At 40.3% G+C, this 19,004-nt stretch overlaps 1 protein-coding gene across 2 annotated transcripts in view; it reads left to right on the forward strand.

Annotated features, from left to right (window-relative positions):
• Window positions 1-6,133: 6,133 nt before the first annotated feature.
• The window catches only part of SOCS5 (suppressor of cytokine signaling 5), a 62,516-nt gene continuing 49,645 nt past the window's right edge, over window positions 6,134-19,004 (forward strand). The window contains exon 1 of one of the 2 annotated variants that reach the window (XM_012473759.3): window positions 6,134-6,308. The gene's annotated coding sequence lies outside the window, so the exon portion shown is untranslated. Of the gene's footprint in view, window positions 6,309-6,495; window positions 6,651-19,004 lie in introns of those variants that run through there. The other variant, XM_021673865.2, reaches the window with a different exon arrangement.

Genomic DNA, 19,004 nt, shown 5'->3' on the forward strand with positions numbered 1-19,004 from the left:
ATGGTGGCTCATGCCTATAATCCTAACACTTAGGAGGCTGAAGTGGGAGGATCACTTGAGTCCAGGAGTTGGAGACCAGGTTGGATGACATAAAAAAATACCCACATTAGTTAGGCATGATGGTATGTGCCTATAGTCCCAGCCACTCGGGAGGCTGAGGCAGGAGGATTGCTTGAGCCTGGCAGGTTAAGGCTTCAGTGTCCCATGACTGCACCACTGTACTCCAGCTTGGGTGACATAGTGAGACCCTGTCTCAAAAAAATCATAATAAAAAAAGAGAAAGTAGGCTAAGAGAGTTAACTGAGTGAATAATTGGGAGAATATGATTCAACAAAAACCAGCAATTTATGTCATAAACCAATCTAGGGAGGCCCAGGCACTATGTTAGGTAGAAGGCATATAAAGATGACTAGATGGGCCGGGTGTGGTGACTCACCCCAGTAATCCCAGCACTTTGAGAGTCCAAGGCAGGTGGACCACCTGAGGTCAGTAGTTTGAGACCAGCCTGGCCAACATGGTGAAACCCCGTCTCTACTAAAAATACAAAAAATTAGCTGGGCACGGTGATGGGTGCCTGTAGTCCCAGCTACTCGGGAGGCTGAGGCAGGAGAATCTCCTGAACCTGGGAGGCAGAGGTTGCAGTGAGCCAAGATGGCACCATTGCACTCCAGCCTGGGCAACAAGAGTGAAACTCCGTCTCAAAAAACAAAAAAGCAACAAAACAAAACAAAAAACAAAGATGATTGGACACTGTTTTTTTACTCGAGGCACTCATAATCTATCAGGAGATATGGTTCTGTAATTATAATATCTAATATCTGCATAGAGCGAATCATGTTCATATTAATAATTACTTTATTTGATCACCACATGGGTCCCATGAGGTAGGGTGTTACTATGGTTTTTATTATAATTTTATAAGTGAAATAACCGAGGCTCAGAAAGGTTATATAATTTGTCTTGGATGACACGGCAAATACCTGAGATTTTAAATTGAAACCCAGATCTGGGTCTCCTGTTCCACTTCACCACTGTGTCTATTTAGTGTGATAAATGTATGTGCAACCTGCCCTAGGAGGTTAAGTGCAACAGAGAGGACTATTTTTATTGGAAAGGTCTGGAAAGACTTCACTGAGGAAAAGTCATTTAAATGGGGCTGTGAAAGAGAGGAGTTTTTCGGGTAAAGACAGAGTCACATTTTAAGCAAAGATTTGATGAAAGGCACAGGAAGATAAAAATGAACAGCATACTCTGTGTAGTGGGGAGCAGAGATCCAGTAGGAAGGCTGGGGCAATACTGTGAATGATTTTCAGTGCCATTTTGCATGCACTTGGGTAGTCTATGAAAGCAGAGGGACTGAAAGAATCAGATCTGGGTTTTCGAAAGAAAATTAGAGTGGCAGATTGGTAGATGAATTGGAGCATGAAGAAACAAGTTAGGAGTTTTTGCAATCGTGCGAGTGAGGTAAGTGAATGAGGATAGTAAAAATGGAAAAGACTTACTAAAAAATGTATGTGTGAGTTAGAATCACTTACTGATCTTGGGAAGTAGAAGAGAGGGAAAAGATTATTTTAAACAATTTCTAGCATATATGACTCTGATAAAAGATAATTAGCTCAACCAAATTGGAGAGTACAGAAAAAGTGGTTTGAGAAGGAAATGGTAAGCGGGAGATGGGAGTTTTCTCGTGGTTAAGAGAAAGCATTTACTACTGGTTTGAGGTAGCTTGTTTGTAATAGGTAAGTAGATATGTTGAGCAAGTAGCTAAAAATATGGTACTAGACTGGGCAGGGTGCGGTGGCTCACGCCTGTAATCCCACACTTTGGGAGGCCAAGGCGGGTAGATCAGGAGGTCAAGAGATCAAGACCATCCTGGTCAACATGGTGAAACCCCGTCTCTACTCAAAATACAAAAAATGAGCTGGGCATGGTGGCACGTACCTGTAATCCCAGCTACTCAGGAGGTTGAGGCAGGAGAATTGCCTGAACCCAGGAGGTGGAGTTGCGGTGAGCCGAGATCGCGCCATTGCACTCCAGCCTGGGTAACAAGAGCGAAACTCCGTCTCAAAAAAAAAAAAAAAAAATATGGTACTAGACTAGAAAAACAAGGTTGAAGCTGGAGATCTAAATTCTAGATTCATCAAAATACAACTTATATTAAAATTCCTACTGCAAAGGGGCACAAGGAAACCTTTTTGGGGTAATGCAAATGTTCTATTTCTTGATTATGGTAGTAGTTACACAATTCTGTATGTCTCAAAACAGATCAAACTGGTACACTGAGAACGAGTGTATTTTACTGAAACTTAAATCCCTTAGAAAACCCCACTAAAACTAGTAGAAATGAACTGCCTTGTACAACATAGTAAGTACTGAATAGTTAAAAAAATTAACAAACATTAAACTATTTAAAGATGAAATTAATGACTTAAGTTAAATAGTTAACTATTTAAGTTTAAATAACTATATAACTATTTAAGGGGAAGTTGTTCTACACACATCAATTAAAAACAAGTGATTGGCAGCAGAGACAGTCACCATGGTTTCAGTTGTTACAGAAGCCAATGCTAGATGTGACAGTTTATTGGCCACTGGGGGATCTCACCATGCAAAGACCTATTCCCTCCCCAAACCATCTGCCTCCAGCCTGAACACACTCTTCCTCAGCCTACACCTGCAACCCAGTACCACATGGGTTGACTTCACCATTTGGTGTGGCAGCGACAATAAAGGTACTTGAAGAATACAGTGTGACTCCTCGCTGAACAAGAAATCTTTCCTTATTGATTGATTTTAGGCTTCTGGCCAATTTGGCCTCCTCGTTTGACACAATTCCCTCAGCATCACTACTGAACTGTCCTTTCGGTGCTCAACTTAAAATCTATTTTATACAAGAAACCATTTTTACTTTGATAGAAAGAGGTAACAGATTTCTATTACCTCTATTCAGTACCAGTGTGGACAAATCCACTATGAATATACAATCATCCAACTTACATAATTATGTTGGTATCTCAGTTTCATCACTTACTAAGTCTTTGTGACCTTGAAGAAAATGGGGATAGTGAAACCTACCTTGCAGGGTGGTATGAATTAAGTCAGATAATATATGTGAAAATGCCAACAGCAGCATTGAGTAGGTACTCAATAAATGGCAAATTTCTTGTCAAACCTGACTATCCTTTCCTAAATATTCAGTCTCTAAGTTTCTTGAAAGTGAAAGCACTCTTTGCTGTGCTTTGTACTCTCACCCTAATAAAGTGGGATATATTTTCAGGAGTCATTGTGAACTGATGTTTACAAAGCTAGCAGGTCAAGGATAAAGTCGAAAAAGATTTATGCAATAAACAGGTGGATGAGGAGAGATCGTTCTTAGGGGATGGGAAAAAAAGAAATTTGATTCAGAGGCAGTGGCAAAGGTCCTTCTTTACATTTCCTCTTTCCATTCATTTACAATTTTATTTTGCCAAAAAGAGGGGACAGAAAGTCTCATCTTGATGAGTGTGAAGCTGCAGGATGATGTGCCAATACACCTGGTACTGGTTCATGCCAGCTGGGAAAGGAGCTTGGCTTCTCAGTGTTTTACTACTGTGGTTTCCTGGGCTGGGCAGCTGGGTGCCTAATAATGATAAAAACCATAATAATACTTCATAATTATGTACTGCCCTTTGCCAGAACTTGGATTTAATTACAATGACTATGACGGAACTGGCAACATCTTGCTCCCTGTTGGGGTGCAATACCCAAGGGCCTGGAAATACCAAGTGAAGGGGCAACCGCAGCCTTCTCCTGTAGGGCCTATTCTGGCAGCTCACCCAGAGTTCTCTGGGTTTGAAGCTCATCATCAGAAACAAAGAGTACTTTTAAATTGCCTGCATGTACTTGGCACCGTCAAGTAAAGCAGCATTTATGAAGCAACTACTGGCACACATGGGGCACGGCATCATGAAGTCTCAGGCCCGGAAAGGACCAACACAGGTGATATCATTTGTAATTCTGTCCCTTGCCCTCAGGCATAACTGCTGCTGCACTCAAATAGGTGAATTCACTGACCTTTTCATTCTGATTTGGGTTGGAGATGCTTCTGTGGTATCCTGTTTTAGGTATCAGAGGACTCACCAATTCATAATATTCATTTTGTGAGCACCTATTCTGAGCTAAGGCACTGTGGGGGCACAACGGTATGTAAGATATGATCCCTGACCTCAAATAACTTATCATCTAGTTGGGGATTTGTATTCAGATAGCTGTAACATAAAAATATAAAGATAGAGGAAAGTCCGGGCTGATGAAAGTGGATGGAATCAACACACTAGGTGAAAGGATCAAGGCAATCTCTTCTTGGAGAGTAAGAAGAAAGAAGAAGGAGGGAAGGGGAGAAGACAGCAGTGAAGAGCTGGGCAACAATTTGGGAGGTTCTTATCGGTTTCCCTGCTTTATTGTCTCCAAAATACTTATCATTCCCTGAATTACCTCATTTATTTACTAATTTACTCTTATGATTTGTCTTGTCCCACTTAGGAACTGTGTCAGTTTTGTTCACCAATATATCCTGAGAATCTCAAACAATGCCTGGTGCATAGTAAGGTGCTCAGTTAAGTACTGGCCTAATAAATAAATGGTGCAGGTGAGGCAGAGGCAGTGGCAGTAGAAGTGGATAGGAGAAAGCTTAGTAAATATCACTGACACAATCAAGTTGGAAGAGGTAGGGAGATGTTAGAGCAGTGAAGATGTGGCATGAAAGGTTACTCCCATTTCCTGGTTTGGGGAAGTAAGTGGATGATTGTGTCATCAAAAAAAGATAAGGAATGGAGGATACCAGGTTCCACGTGGAGACATCATGGCTTGCAAGTGCAGATGCCCAAGAGGCACTTAATACCTGCAGATCTGAACGTTACCATACGTACATTCAGCTGTTGAGCCATCAGAATGGTCAGATCACCCAATGTGCAGAGGAATTACTGTGTGCCTACTAGGTAAAGGACTGAGGATCAGATCCTTAGGCTTAGAGTCAACAGAGAACAGATTTAGAAAGGCTACCTGAACAGAAAAACAATCTGAGGGTTTACGGTGTTAGGAAAAGTGGGGTGAGGGGTGCATCAGGGAAGAGAAAAGGCCTCATGTAGACCACAAAATCCACTGCAGGAGACCAAGCGGGATGACTAAAAATCCACCCTTGAACTGGGTCACATGGGTGTCACTGGTAGCCTTAAGAGAAGCACTTTCCAGTGGATTAGTAGGGAGAATCAGCCAGTACTTGAGGCATGAATTGAAATAAAGGATGAGTGTTAGTCTCACAGGAGAGCTTTTTGGTTTACTTTTTTAAGTTGAGGCATTGGAACACGACCAAGGTTATGTCTAACACTTATGAAGTGACCGGTAAGTTTGTGAACGACAAGGTTTCTAAAAGGCTAATGGGGCTGGGCACGGTGGTTTCCGCCTATAACTCCAGTACTTTGGGAGGCTGAGGTGGGAGGATCACTGGAACCCAGGAGTTCGAGATTAGCCTGGGCAACACAGGAAGACACCGTCTAAAAAAAAAGGGGAGGGCCAGCGGAAAAGAGCCCTTTCAGGCGTCACAATCCCTGAACTATGCTTCTCTTCCTCTACTCTTTCAGCCATTTCCAGGGAGGGGGCCCTTCCATGTAAAGGGCAGACAAAAACAGGGAGACCGACACCCCTCCATCGGATTTGTGAGTAATTTTTGTGGCAGCTGGGGGCGGGGATGGGAATACTTGAATTGCAGGAGGTGCCCGGTTTCCCGTGGATCTTGGAACTTGCTAACTGGGTGGCTCCATGCTGAAGGGCGCTAGGGAGACTCATTCACATTTTCCTACTCGGCACTCACACCCTCCATTCAGCACTTTCCTCTCCTTTTCCCTAAGACTTGAAACCAGGGACAACACTTTTCCCCCCACTCCCACCTCAGGTTAACCTTCCACCCACAAGCCCATCGCTGGCCCTTCTGAGACCACGTGACGTCCCTCCCGCCAACCCCCAAAACTCGCCTCCGCCAACCCCTCCCTTCGGGCCGCAGCCCGCTTTGCCCCGCCTCTCAGACCCACGTGACCGCTTCTCTCCCACCTGACTGGTTCCTCCCTTTCCTTGGCCGGACCCGTCCGCCGTCGCAGCTGCCCGACTCCAAAATGGCAGCCGCGCATAGCTCGCACCCAAGCGGCCGGACCTCCCTGACTCCCGGGCTGCCCAGCTCTCGCGCCCGGCCTCCCTCCTTCGGCCTTCACCTACACGCCTCCGGATTGGCCGCTAGGAATCCCGCCCCTCCAAAGTCCCGCCTGCTATTGGTCACGGTAGGCTGCCCTTCAGAGAGGCGTGCCCCCGCCCCCCGCCCCCCGCCCCCCGCCCCGGGAGGTATTTTCCATTCCGGTGGGGGTTGGGGGGAGGGGGGGAGGGGAAACGGGTGAAGAGGGGGAGGCGGCCGGGAAGGGGGTGGGGGCCTGGCGGGGGCATCCGGCAGACCTGGGGTCCCCGGGCTCCGTCCAGAGGAAGCCAGGCTGCGCTCGCTGGGCAGTCGGAGGGGACGGGACGCACCGGAGGGCGGGCGGACTCGCCCTGGCGGTGACTGCGCCGTCCCGGCCCGTCCTGCCTGGCCGCAGGTGCCCTGGATGAGGCCGCCCCGCGCGTCCCGAACGGTGAGTGTCCCCGCGGTCGCGCCCGGCCCGCCGCCTGCTCCCCGGCCCCCACGCCGTGGTCCGCGGCCGGCTCTCGCTGCCCCGGTACCCGCGCCCAGCGCAGTGCGCCCCCGGTTGTCGCCCCCGCAAGCCGGTGGACGCAGCGCCGGCTTGGGCTGGGATGGGCTGGCCGGGAAAAGGACGGCGAGCCCGGGCCGCGAGCTCCATGTAGATCACGCCGCGCACAGTGGGAGCTTGCGCTTAGTAGGCTCTCGATGCATTTCTGTGGAATTGTTATTCCGGTTGGAGGAACGTGGGGTACCTAAGGGGAAGGGGGTCGTCCGGGGCCAGTAGGAGGACATCCGTGATCGGGGTGTTGGTGGGTCGCGGGGAGGCCACCGGAGACTGAGCCAGTTACGCAGGCTGCAGGGAAGGGGGCACCGACCAAGTCACTTGGGGCTCCAAGGTCCCGATCTGGGGGTCCTCAAGGTCGAGGAGAAAAGATCCACTGCGGGATGAGGGAGGAAACCGGGGAGTATAGATGTGGAAAATGAATTGAGCGCCCCGGGAGGTTTAACTAACCAAGGTAGGTAAGGGATGTGGAGGCGGGAGCTGGAAGACCCCTCTGCAACTACTTGGGCTCGGAAGAGTCTTTGATGTGGGGTTTGGGTATCCGAGTAGCAGAAGCGGGTGATTTTGTGGAGAGGGAATTGCTTAAAAACCGTGTAAATACATCTTGGTTTGGTTCTGAACTTTGAAAGGCTTGAGGGATTGGAGCCACAAGGAAATTTTGACATTTTCTTGTGACATTCCAACTAAAAGGTGCCTGGCTGCAGCTGGACTTTGTCAGTTGTCTTTTATTGAAAAATGTATGTGTATGTTTGATGGTATTCTATCAGTTACAAGTTTTGCTGGAAATTCTCATAACTACACCTTGAAATTCTTGTAGTGACCTCTCTATTCATAGTGGTGGCTTACCTCTTCCCTATTTAACATTTAGATTGGATTGTGCTCTTATATACTACTGAGTTTTATTCTAGAAGACTAATAAGTAATTCACATTCTTTCTTTTCCTTACTTTTATTTCTCTACACGATCATGCAAAATTGAACTTCTAAAGTGTTGACTGGGAAGGAGATGGTAAGATAGCAGCTCTATTGAGCAATACTAAAATCGGGTTGAGTTTCTTAACAATTGGTAATCTTAATGTCAGTTGTTCAGTTTAATTTTAATAATTTTTCATTTACATAACACTCTAGAGAGTGGGTCGGGAACATAGAAAATGCATACCGGGTTTAGGCAGTCGTGGTGGTCCCCAGAGTCCACCTCTGTGGCAGTCCATGGCAGTTCTTCATTTCACTGAGAAGAGATCTTTAATCTTATGAATATTTTCTTAATCGTATATATGTCACTAATTTTTTACATTTGTGGAGTACTTTACAGTTTACAAAATGAAAGCTAATTGGTACTTAAACATATTTTGGAAAAATTTGTAGATCATATTTTGGCCCTTTTATTCATCAGAGAAAACATTTCTGCAAAAAAGGTGTTAATATTTTCAGTTGGCACCTTCTTAGTTCTTGAATAACTAATGGATAATTATGTATTTTTTTTCTCCCTATTGTCCTTGAATTTTACTATTCGTCCTCGGGGAGAATGTACTGGCATACAAAACAGTAGCCTAAAATATTGAAACCTAACACCTTTTAACATTATAATAGCTTTTACATTATTCACCTTGAGAATCATCTATGGCAAACCAGTTGTCAGGAGAGCTTTCCCCTATCACCTTTGTTTAGATTGGGGTATTTTCTCCTTTTGTAGAACTAAGGAAAAATAACACTTACTGGCTGTGAAGTAATGGTAATAACTAAACAGAATGAGAATGGGAAGCTTGGAAAAAAGATATATGTGTATGAGTCACAATTCTTTTAGAGCTGGAAGGGTAGACGACCATGGAGATGATTATTTTGCAGATTAGGAAACCAAGGCTCTGAGCAGTTGAAGGGATTAAATTGCTATTTAGTGATGAGGCCAGGATTGGTGGGCAGGTCTGTGGACTCCAGTACAGAGGTTTTTTGCTTGATCGCTTTCACATTGTTTATTTCTAAAGCATTCTCGTGCCAACTGTTAATGGTTTTTGGATTATTTGTGATATTGTTCCCTTCTAAGGATGAAGTTTGAGTTGACTACTTTTATCCATGAAATTATATAAAACTGAGTGGGCTTTTATTTAAAAGTTTAAAACAGCATGCTGCATTGTTAGTGTTAGTGCTGATAGTTCCCTGTCATTGGAAAGAGACAAACTGTCATTTAGATTAAAATATTAGATGAATGTCTTAGCATAGTTTAGCATTCTGTAATTTTTATGCTAAAAATTGCTTAAAAGATTTTCGAAATTCAAAAGGCTCTTATATTTTCAAAGTAAATTATATGAAAATTATTTTCAGTTAGTGTGGGGATTTTGTTAAAATGAATTTAGTACCTTTAAAAAGAGAGTAGAGTTACATGATCATTATGAATACATAATTCCTATTATAGGTGTAATAGAGAAAGACAAGATTTGCATCTCAGCCCCTTCACACGATCTCAGGCAAGTGATTTAACCACAGTGTACCTGACTTTACTCATTTGTAAAGTGAGAATGTTAGAAGTACCTACCTCATAGCATAGTGATGAGGTTTAACCGTGCCTGCCTACTGCATTGTAAGGGTACAGCAAATATTAGACATTATTCTCTGTGGTTTATTAGGTGTATAAGCAGGCAGTTGTGTGCCCATTTATTTCCTTGCTGTACACACACTTTCAAGCTACAAAAATTCCTAAAAAAATGCATGATCAAATCATAGTCTTCAGTAAGGGGTACTTGGTGCAAATGATCCTCTGATGTTTCAAATTTGCTCGCTCTCCTTCCTCTGCTTACTTTGGCCCTTTAGTTAGGTCTGCATGTCAAATTAAAGTGAATGTGCTGGTATTTCTGAATGTCATTGGGAGATCCTTGTTGCAGTTTCATTATTCTAGAACAAAAATATTAATAATTGATTTGCAGGTATTCTAGTGAAAAAGTACTAGAGTACTGGAGACCTGCTGGGTATGCTTAGATGAGGAAGTTAGGAATTTATAAGGTATATTATTGATTGGAACTCTTCTCTGCCCCTGGAACCTTGGGAAAATCATTGAATCCTGTTTTCTATTAAGTGAATATTTTGATGACTTCATTCATTAAGCTGTGAGATTTTAGTGATAAAATTTGTGTGACTCCAATTTTATAACATATGGTTCTTTTTAATTTGCTGTAACCCAGGTCCGACTAGTGTCATGACCATGTGTTTTAGCAAATGTTTTTGACGGTAACAGTTTGAGTCATGAGTTATCTCAGAGTCCTTGTTAATGGTGTATTATCTAAAGAATAGTGAGTTTCTCTTGTTGTTCTATGGTTCTGCCTTCTCAGGTTTTTCTGTTGCTTTTGTAACAGTCCTTTCATTTGTAGTCCTTTTAACTTCGATTCTCATGCATCTTTGTGGTCTTTCCTTACAGCATCTTTGCCTTCTGTCACAATATGTAACTTCTTGTTTGTCATGCCAGAGCTGTTTTTTAATGACTTTTTTAACATTAATTTTCATTATTTTAAAAATGTATCTCCATAATGACTTACATGCCCTTATTTTTAGAGTTTCATTGAAGTGAGTCTATTTTACAGATGAGGGATTAAAACTAGAAACAAGCTACAGCTCAAAAGCATTGTTATTATACCAGTAGTAGTCTTGCTATTGTTTTTGATCTCAGGCAGTCATGCTGTTGGTGGTACTTCAGATGATGAATACTTGGGCCAATTCTTTAGTCTAAAGTGATGCTAGCAGAGCTAAGAAAGTCACGTGTAGCCATCACAAGTTTCCAGTTATATATTTTTTTCACTGATACAGTATTTTAGTGTTTGAAGAGTGACCAATTTCTAATATTCTTTTGATTAACTCTTACAATAAGGATTATGAAGTTACCACAATGTATTGGGCCTTTATTGCATTCATAACATACCTTTAGGAATTTCATAGGTACTTTCTTCAGGTCTATTATATAATCTAACCATGTGAATAAATTAGTTTAATATGGTTTTAGAAGGCATGTCATGTTAAAATATAACCAACCATTGCTCATTTTTTCATTAGGTTGGACTTTCTTTATACATTTAGAGATAATTATGCCATTGTGAATGGACTGTTATTCATACTTAAAATTCATGGGTATGTTAACTGAGTAGGTGTAGACTGTACAAATTACTTTCTTAGCTTCAGCGCGGTTGTTAGAAAATGAAAGAGAGAAAATATGAATTATTTGTCTTGTCCATCTTAACAGATTCTTTGTCTGAGTTAGCCAGCTATCCTCCTAGTAAGGGGAAGGGGGAAGGCTTTTGAACGTGGTCAGAGCAGAAATAATCTTGAAAGGATAATTAGGCTGGATTGTTGACTCATGTTAAATTTGCATCTTAGTGACCTGAAAATTAGTTGCCTGCCTTTACATGTAGGAGAAAAATTGTAGGGAATGATTTGAGACAGACCATACTGTGTTATGAAATATAATATAGCAAGAATATGTTTTCACAGGTTCATATGCTGCTTAACACCAAAATTAAATTTACCTTACTTTGATGAGCTTTCATACAGTAATACTTTTTTTTTTATCAAAGCTAGTAAGAGGAAGCAGTAATGAAGATAATTTTTTAAAAATTGTATTTGAAATGGGCTTACGTGCTCTGGGATCATGTTTAAATTGACTTCCTTATTTTATTTGAGGATGACCATAAACAGGAGCAATGTCCAGTCTTCCTATTCTGAGCAGTATGCTTGAGTTAGAAGTATTTCAAACAATCTAAAAGTGTGGAAGCTTGTTTAAATAATAGATATAGGGAAAATGGAACAATGAGAACTAGAATGATGGAATGGAAATCATATGGTAACTGTACTTTAGGCCTGTGTATATGGTAGGAAGTTGGAGGAAGGGGAGTTAGAATAAGAATCAGAGGTGATTGGATAGAGAGTAGTGTTGAGGTAAACTGGATTTTGTAGCAATTTAGCTCTAGTGTGAATCCCAAATCCCACAGGTTGGCGCGTTGTATCAGGATGTAATATCATTATATACTATATATATTTTGCTTTTCGGCTGGGATTCCCAACTCAAACAACTCCTGTAAGCCTCATTATTTCCTAAGTGACTAGAGCAATAAAAGTATCTTTTGTTAGAGTAGTTGGCCTCTTATCCTTGGTTCCTGAAGCAGCTCCGAAACAGCTTCTGAGCAATAAAGATGAAAGATAGTCTTTTGTTGTTTACAACAAGCACTTTCAAACACACCTGAGTATATGTTAATGAAGCTATTTTTGGAAAGTCCCTAGGTTAGCACTGGTTGGAGGTGATGATCTCCAGGGAAATCAGCCTTGGGCTCTGAGGGTTACCACTTTCAACTCCACCTACCAACCACCCGGGAGAAGACGGGGGCCAGACTTGTGGGGGCCTCTGTGAAGGTGAACAAGAACACATCCACGTTCTGGGAGAGTGGCACACTCCAATCCCATGGCGGACAGAAGCTCCTGCACTTCAGACCCTGCCCTATTTCTGGCTGTTTATTTGTATCTACTTCTGGCTGTTTATTTGTATCCTTAAAATATAGTTTGTAATAAACTAGCACATACTTTACAGTGTTTCTCTGAGTTCTGTGAGCTGCTCTAGCAAATTAATCAAACTCAAGGAGAAGGTTGTAGAAACCCCAGTTTATAGCCAGTTGGTCAAAGCACAGGTAAAATAATGGAGCTTGGGATTGGCGTCGGAAGTGGGTCTCAGTCTTTGGGTCTGAGTCCTCAACCTGTGCAATCTCACGCTATCTCTAGGTGTAGCTGGTGTCAGAATTGGTTTGAATTAGAGGACACCCAGTTGGTATCTGTTGTAGAATTGATTGCTTGCTTTTTGGTACAGAGAAATCCCTACACACTTTTTGAGGTCACAAAAGTCTTCTGTGTTGATTGTTGAATGACAATGTGAAGAAACTGAGTTTGTTTTTTCCTATAGATTACCAAACAGGAAAGCATCTGAAATATACTTAAAGCTAAAGGAGAAACCCACTGAATGTTGAATATAATCTATAAGGAGAAACTCAAGTACTTTCTGAAGAGTTAAATATGCATGTGGCCAAAGGGGAGCTTCTTTATCTAATTATTTCATCTTTGACATTGGGTATTTACATGAAAACAGCAGTCCAACCCCATTATCCTTCAGGTGATCAGTACTCGGATGAGTTTTATTTAACATTTTTATAAATGATTTAAAAGATAGACTGGCAGTGACAGTTGCCAGATTTGTAGCTGACTCCATGTGCTGTTCCAGGTAGTTAAAAGCCAAGCCAGCAAGGAGAAGCTACAGGAATATCCTCTGATGAGTGTTCATGTGGCATAGAATAAGATAATGCATTTACGGGAAGATATTCCAAATTATATTTATAGGACCTGAGTTGTGACCCAGGAAGGGGATCCAGAAGTTATGTAGATGACTTCCTTGAAGGCATTTATTGTGGTTGCTACTGGGTCGGAAAGTCCAAGAATAAGTGAAGCATTGTTGGGCATGGTTCTGAAAACACAAATGATGTTATATATAAAAAAAAAAGGGGCTATCATATTTTGACTGTTTATTATGTTCCAGCCTAAGTGATTTATTATGACTGTTCTTACATTTAATTCTATTAATTCAGGAAGGTAGGTGGCATTATCTAATTTTATAGAAAAAGAAGTTTGACAAGGGAAGGCTAAGTGACTTTCCCAAGTCAGCCCATGTGTGGTAGAGTTGAGACTAATATGCTAGTCTATTGATTGTTAATCCTAGACATTTCCCAGGATATTAGGAGGTACCACTTAAAACTGGTAATAATTTAATTTAGGGTTTATGAAGTGCTCTTTTACTCTTTGCTATGGTTGGCTTTGGATGTCATTTTACCACAAGGATGGTATCTAAATACTTCGAGAAGATTTAGAGACATTCCTTAAATTCTTCATTTTTAAGGAAAGGTAGGAATGTCTTGGTGTACAGTTTTAGTCACCTCTGGTTACCCATGGCATTTCTTCCCTTGACTTTATAAAATGTTGGATGGTTGCATTAATAAAAGGAACATTAATTAACAAGGAAAATATTGTTTAATAGAAAAGTCACCAGAATAGGAATCTAGAGACCTGGGTTGTTCTAATGGTATAAAGTAGTGATGTGAAAAAATTAAGATGGTATGGATGGTATGGAAATAAGCATACCATTCTTCTTGCCCTGGAGGTAGAGGAAAGCTTGAACTGTGTCTTGAGAGATCAGTGGGTGAAAGGGATTGTTGAGTTGCAGGCAAAGGGAATAGCAGTATATTAGATGAGTCACTGAACTTCTTTGAACCACAGTTTCCTCAAAATTGAGATAAAATATAAAAAAGTACCAATGTCAGCATTTGATTTTGAAATCTCAAAAAAGTAAGGTTGTAAAGATCAAGTAAGTATATGTAAGAATGCTTTATAAATTTTAAATGCTGTACAAATGAGGATAGAGGAATGCTGATGTTCCTTTGAAGAGTGGAGAAAAAGGATGCAGTGAAAACTTAGGTGGCAGGACTAGGACAGAAAGTAGAGGAGGAGAGGTGGGGAAGGGAGGTATTAAAGATGAGAGGAAAAGGACAGATGGGAAGGAAGTTGAATTATAGTTCTCTTTGTGCCTGTCAATCACAAGGTAGATAAGAAGTCTATAATGGAAGAATTTTAATGTCAATTTACTGTAAAGTGGTAGCTCAGGAGATAATTGAAACATTTTAATCACTTTTCATTTAGTCTATATTGACCACGTTAATAAGGCTATGAAAATAAGCTAATTGAGAGTTGGTGTGTTTTGTGATTGTTTCTTCACTTATTACTTCTGTACAGGTTTAGCTAATGGTTGTAAATAGTTATAAGAGTGCTCATAAAAATGAAGTAAGCTGGACTGAGTTACTATTTATCGTAGATTATCAGAAATGAAAGGCTATAGAGTGTTTAAGGAGGAAAATGCTATTTGATTTTTCTAAATCAGTGCAAAAGAAAATTAGGAAATCAGACTAGGACGGAGGTGTGAGGGGAATAAATTATAAAGGGTTTTGTATGTATGCCATACTAGGAGTTTGGATTTTTATTTAGTTTTATGGATGAGAAGTGACACAAACAGTTTTATGTTTTAGAAAATTGATCATAGCAGTAATAAAGAGAATAGTCTGGAGGAGAAAAGATTGGAGACATTCACCAAGTAATTACTAAACAAATACAAATGCTCCTCAACTTACAGTGGAGTTAGTTCTGATAAACCCATCCTAAGTTGAAAATATCATTAGGTCAGAAATGATAATATCATGATAATAATATGCCTAACCTACCAAACACTATAGCTTAGCATAGCCTACCTTAAATGTGCTCAGAGCACTTACATTAGCCTACAGTTGGGCAAAATCATCTAACAGAAAGCCTATTTTATAATAAAGTGTTGAATATCTTATATAATTTAATGAATACCATACTGAAAATGAGAAACAGAATGGTTGTGAATTGAACCAAATTGTAAGTCAGGGACTGTCTGTATTACACATGGCAAGGTGAGTGAATGAATCAATTCTCCTTGACTTGTGGTAGATAGATGACAGTCAAGGAGGCCATTTAAGGTTCTGCTCTAGTTCAAAAAAGAGAATGATCATATGATGGTCTAATTTAAGGAATTTGTAGTGGGGTTGGAAACAAGAGCACTGCTCATTTCAGAGATACTTAAAAGTTTGAGTCCTGCAGATTTTGTTAATGTTAGAAGGTGACAGAAGTTGAGAATGAGTCTAAGGTTCCTGGCTTGGCAATAGGATAATACATACAAGTTTGAGAGAGAGAGAATACTGAGTTTGATTTCAGATAAGCAATAATGCTTTTTAGGTAAGTAAAGATACCACAATATCAGTTGGAAATACAGATCAGAAATTCTGGATCAGAAGTGTGGTCAGGCTTATAGATACGATTTTGAAGGCATATACTTTATAGCTGAAAATTATGAAAGTAGATGAGTTATGCCCATAATACCTAAATGATAATGGATTCAGAACAAAAAGTAACTGCCATTACTGGTACTTAGTTCAAGAGTGTAGACATTTCATAATACTTAGCTGTTACCCATTGCCACCCCAAACCAGCTACCTAGTCTTACAAAAAATATAGGAAAAGATTTGCTGCCAGAAATATTTGAGTGTCCTTGAAACACTGTACCAATTGGGATCTTTCTTCCTGCCTTCAGTATCCTGGCTAGCCATCCAGTACAACACAGGATTCTTAGACAAATACATTTCCTTATCCCTCACCTAGAGTTACTTTTTGGAATCCCTGTTTGCTGCTTTGTGCTGGTGAAGTGGTCTGAACAGATACTGAAGATTGAAGTCTTTTTTCACTTCCTTTAGTATCTGTTTCAGAGCATTCCCAAGCAACTAGCGCTTTGCCTCTTTCCCTCCTTACCTCTCCAGCCCCTTCGAGCAACTCAAAGAGGGAAAAATAAAAACAGCTTGAGAGAAGAGGCTGTAATCTTTTCAGTTCTCCCCCAAAGGTTCTGCTCTCTAAGCAAAGGATGGAGTTAATGAGTCATTAAGATGAGATGTCCAATTTCAGTGAAATAAATATGTCTATTAGGAGGAAGATCTTCAAGTGCTGAAGGGAATTTGGAAAGAATCTGACTTAGGTGGTGTTTAGCACTTAGTGGAAAAGATGAGTTTGGGGTTCAGTTTTTTTATTTTTATTTATTTATTTTTTTGAGACAGAGTCTTGCTCTGTCACTCAGGCTGGAGTGCAGTGGCGCAGTCTCACTGCAACCTCCACCTCCCAGGCTCAAGCAATTCTCCTGTCTCAGCCTCCCAAGTAGCTGAGATTAGAGCATGTGCCATCTCGTCCAGCTAATTTTTGTATCTTTAGTAGAGATGGGATTTCACCATGTTGGCCAGGCTGATCTTGAACTGCTGACCTTAGGTGATCCACCAGCCTTGGCCTCCCAAAGTGCTGGGATTATAGGCGTGAGCCACCGCACCTGGCCTTGGGTTCAGTTTTTAAAGGAGGTCGAAAGACAAGGCTGTGCAGAGAAAAGTAGAAATAACCATATTAAGAGATGGGGAAAACAGTACCAAGAAAGAAATAGAACATTAAGCGGGGGAGGGGGAGAGCAGAAAGGACTTGGTGAACAAGATTCCTTATCTAAAATGCATATTTTGAGTTGAGATTAATGAAAGATGTAGGCAGGTAGGTGATTGAAAACTAAAATTGGGAATTGAAACTCCTTAAAGCACTAAGTAGAAACTTGAATGTGAACAGAGGATACTGTAACATAATTTAAATAGCAATTTGGGACTTCAGTGACAACTGTTATAGTTTTTGATGTTTGTAGCACTGATTACTTAATTTACATACTATTTAAATCCCTTGTATCTTTTTGTTTTCTCCTTATATACTTCTATAACAGCAATTCTTAAACTTTCTTGGACATGAGAATTACCTGGAGCTCTTTTTTAAAATACAGATTTCCAGACTCCCACCCCTATGCCTGAATTCTGGTTCAGTAAAAGTTAAGGCAAAGGTCGAGGTGATTCTGATATATATGGTCCTCAGACCCACGTTTAGGAGATACTCTTTTAGAGAGTGGGCAAAGAGTAAGAAGATAGAATTTCATTTTTTGGTGGTTGTTTTCCTTTAATTTTTTTAAAAAGCGGAAGTATAATTTACATATAGTGAAATAGACAGATATTAAGTGTATGTACATACAGTTCCATACACTAAATATCTTTAATAACCTTAAGAAAGTTAAACATCCACTTGTGAAAAAAAAAACTCTAAGCAAACTAAATATAGGAGAGAACTTCTTCATCTGATAAAGGGCATCTATTAAAAACCTATAGCTAGCATCATATTCATTGGTGAAAGACTGAGTTCTTTCTACACTAAAAAAGAAAATTTGAAAATCTAAATAGGAATATACCAGGTTCAAGGTATACCTAAGTTTAAGATTAGTTTTGACACTTAATACATCTTTGTAACTTACGATTTCCATCACTGCAGAAAGAGCCCCCTGTGCTCCCTTCCCATTCAGTCCTTGCTGTTTCTCCCTTTCCATGCCTACAGTCACTGTTCTGATTTATTTCACGTAAGATTAACTTTGTTCTATAATTTTATATAAGTGGAGTCATGCAGTATGTACTCTTTTGAGTCTGGCTTCTTTTGATCAGCATGCTTTTGAGGTTCATCTGTGTTACATGTAATAATTGTTCCTTTTAGTTGTAAGGTAGTATTCCATTGTATAAGTGTTATTATTGTGGAAAAGGTTGTCTCCAGTTTTCAACTGTTATGAATAAAGTTGCTATGAACATTCTTGTATAAGTCTTTTTGTGACACGTTTTCTTTTCTCTTGGGTCAATACATGAAGCGAAATTGCTGGGTTTTAAAATAGGTATATGCTTAGCATTACGAGGAACTTGCAGAACAATTTAATTTCTGAGATAGTTTTACCATTTTACATTCCCACAAGCAATCTGTGAGAGTTCCCTTTGTTCCTTATCGTCATCAATATTTGGTTTATTCATCTTACTAGGATATCTCATTGTGGTTTGAATTTGCATTTTCCTTGTAACTACTGATGTCATGCATTTTAGCATGTGCTTATAGACTTTTGCATATCATCCTTAATGATATGTCTGTTCAAGACATTAGCCAGTTGCCAATTTTATGTCATTTTACTGTTAAGGTTTAGGATTTGTATATTAATTGAATATGAGTTCTTTGTCACATAAATGTATTACAGATTTTTCTCCCAGTCTGTGACTTGACTGTTTATTGTCTTGGTGGCATCTTTCAATGAACAATAGTTTTAAATATAGTGGTCTGTTTTATCAATATTGCCTCCTATGTTAGTGTTTTCTGGGTCCTAAGAATCTTTGTCACCACCACAGTTGTGAAGATATTATCCTATGTTTTCTTCCAGATGCTTTATACTGCCAGCTTTTATTTTTAGTTCTATGAACTATCTCAAATTAATTTTTGTTTATTGAGGCTGAGTTATTGGTTGAGGTTAGATTTTTGCCCCCATATAGATAGCTAATTGTTCCAACACAGTATACTTTCCTTTCCCCTTTAATTGCTTTGGCGCATTGTTAAAGATCAGTTAATGGGGTAAGTGTGGATGTGTCTCTAGACTCTATTCTGTTCATCTGTTTGTCTTTCTGCCACTAGCACACTGTCTTGATTTACCATAGCATTAAGGCTTGAAATAAGATAATGTAACTTCTCCAGTTAGTTCTTTTTCAAGATTGTTTAGACTTTTTTTAGGTAATGT

Source organism: Aotus nancymaae, unplaced genomic scaffold (genome assembly GCF_030222135.1).
Source record: "Aotus nancymaae isolate 86718 unplaced genomic scaffold, 86718_ANA_hifiasm-v0.15.2.pri h1tg000057l, whole genome shotgun sequence".
Classification (NCBI taxonomy): Eukaryota; Metazoa; Chordata; class Mammalia; order Primates; family Aotidae; genus Aotus; species Aotus nancymaae.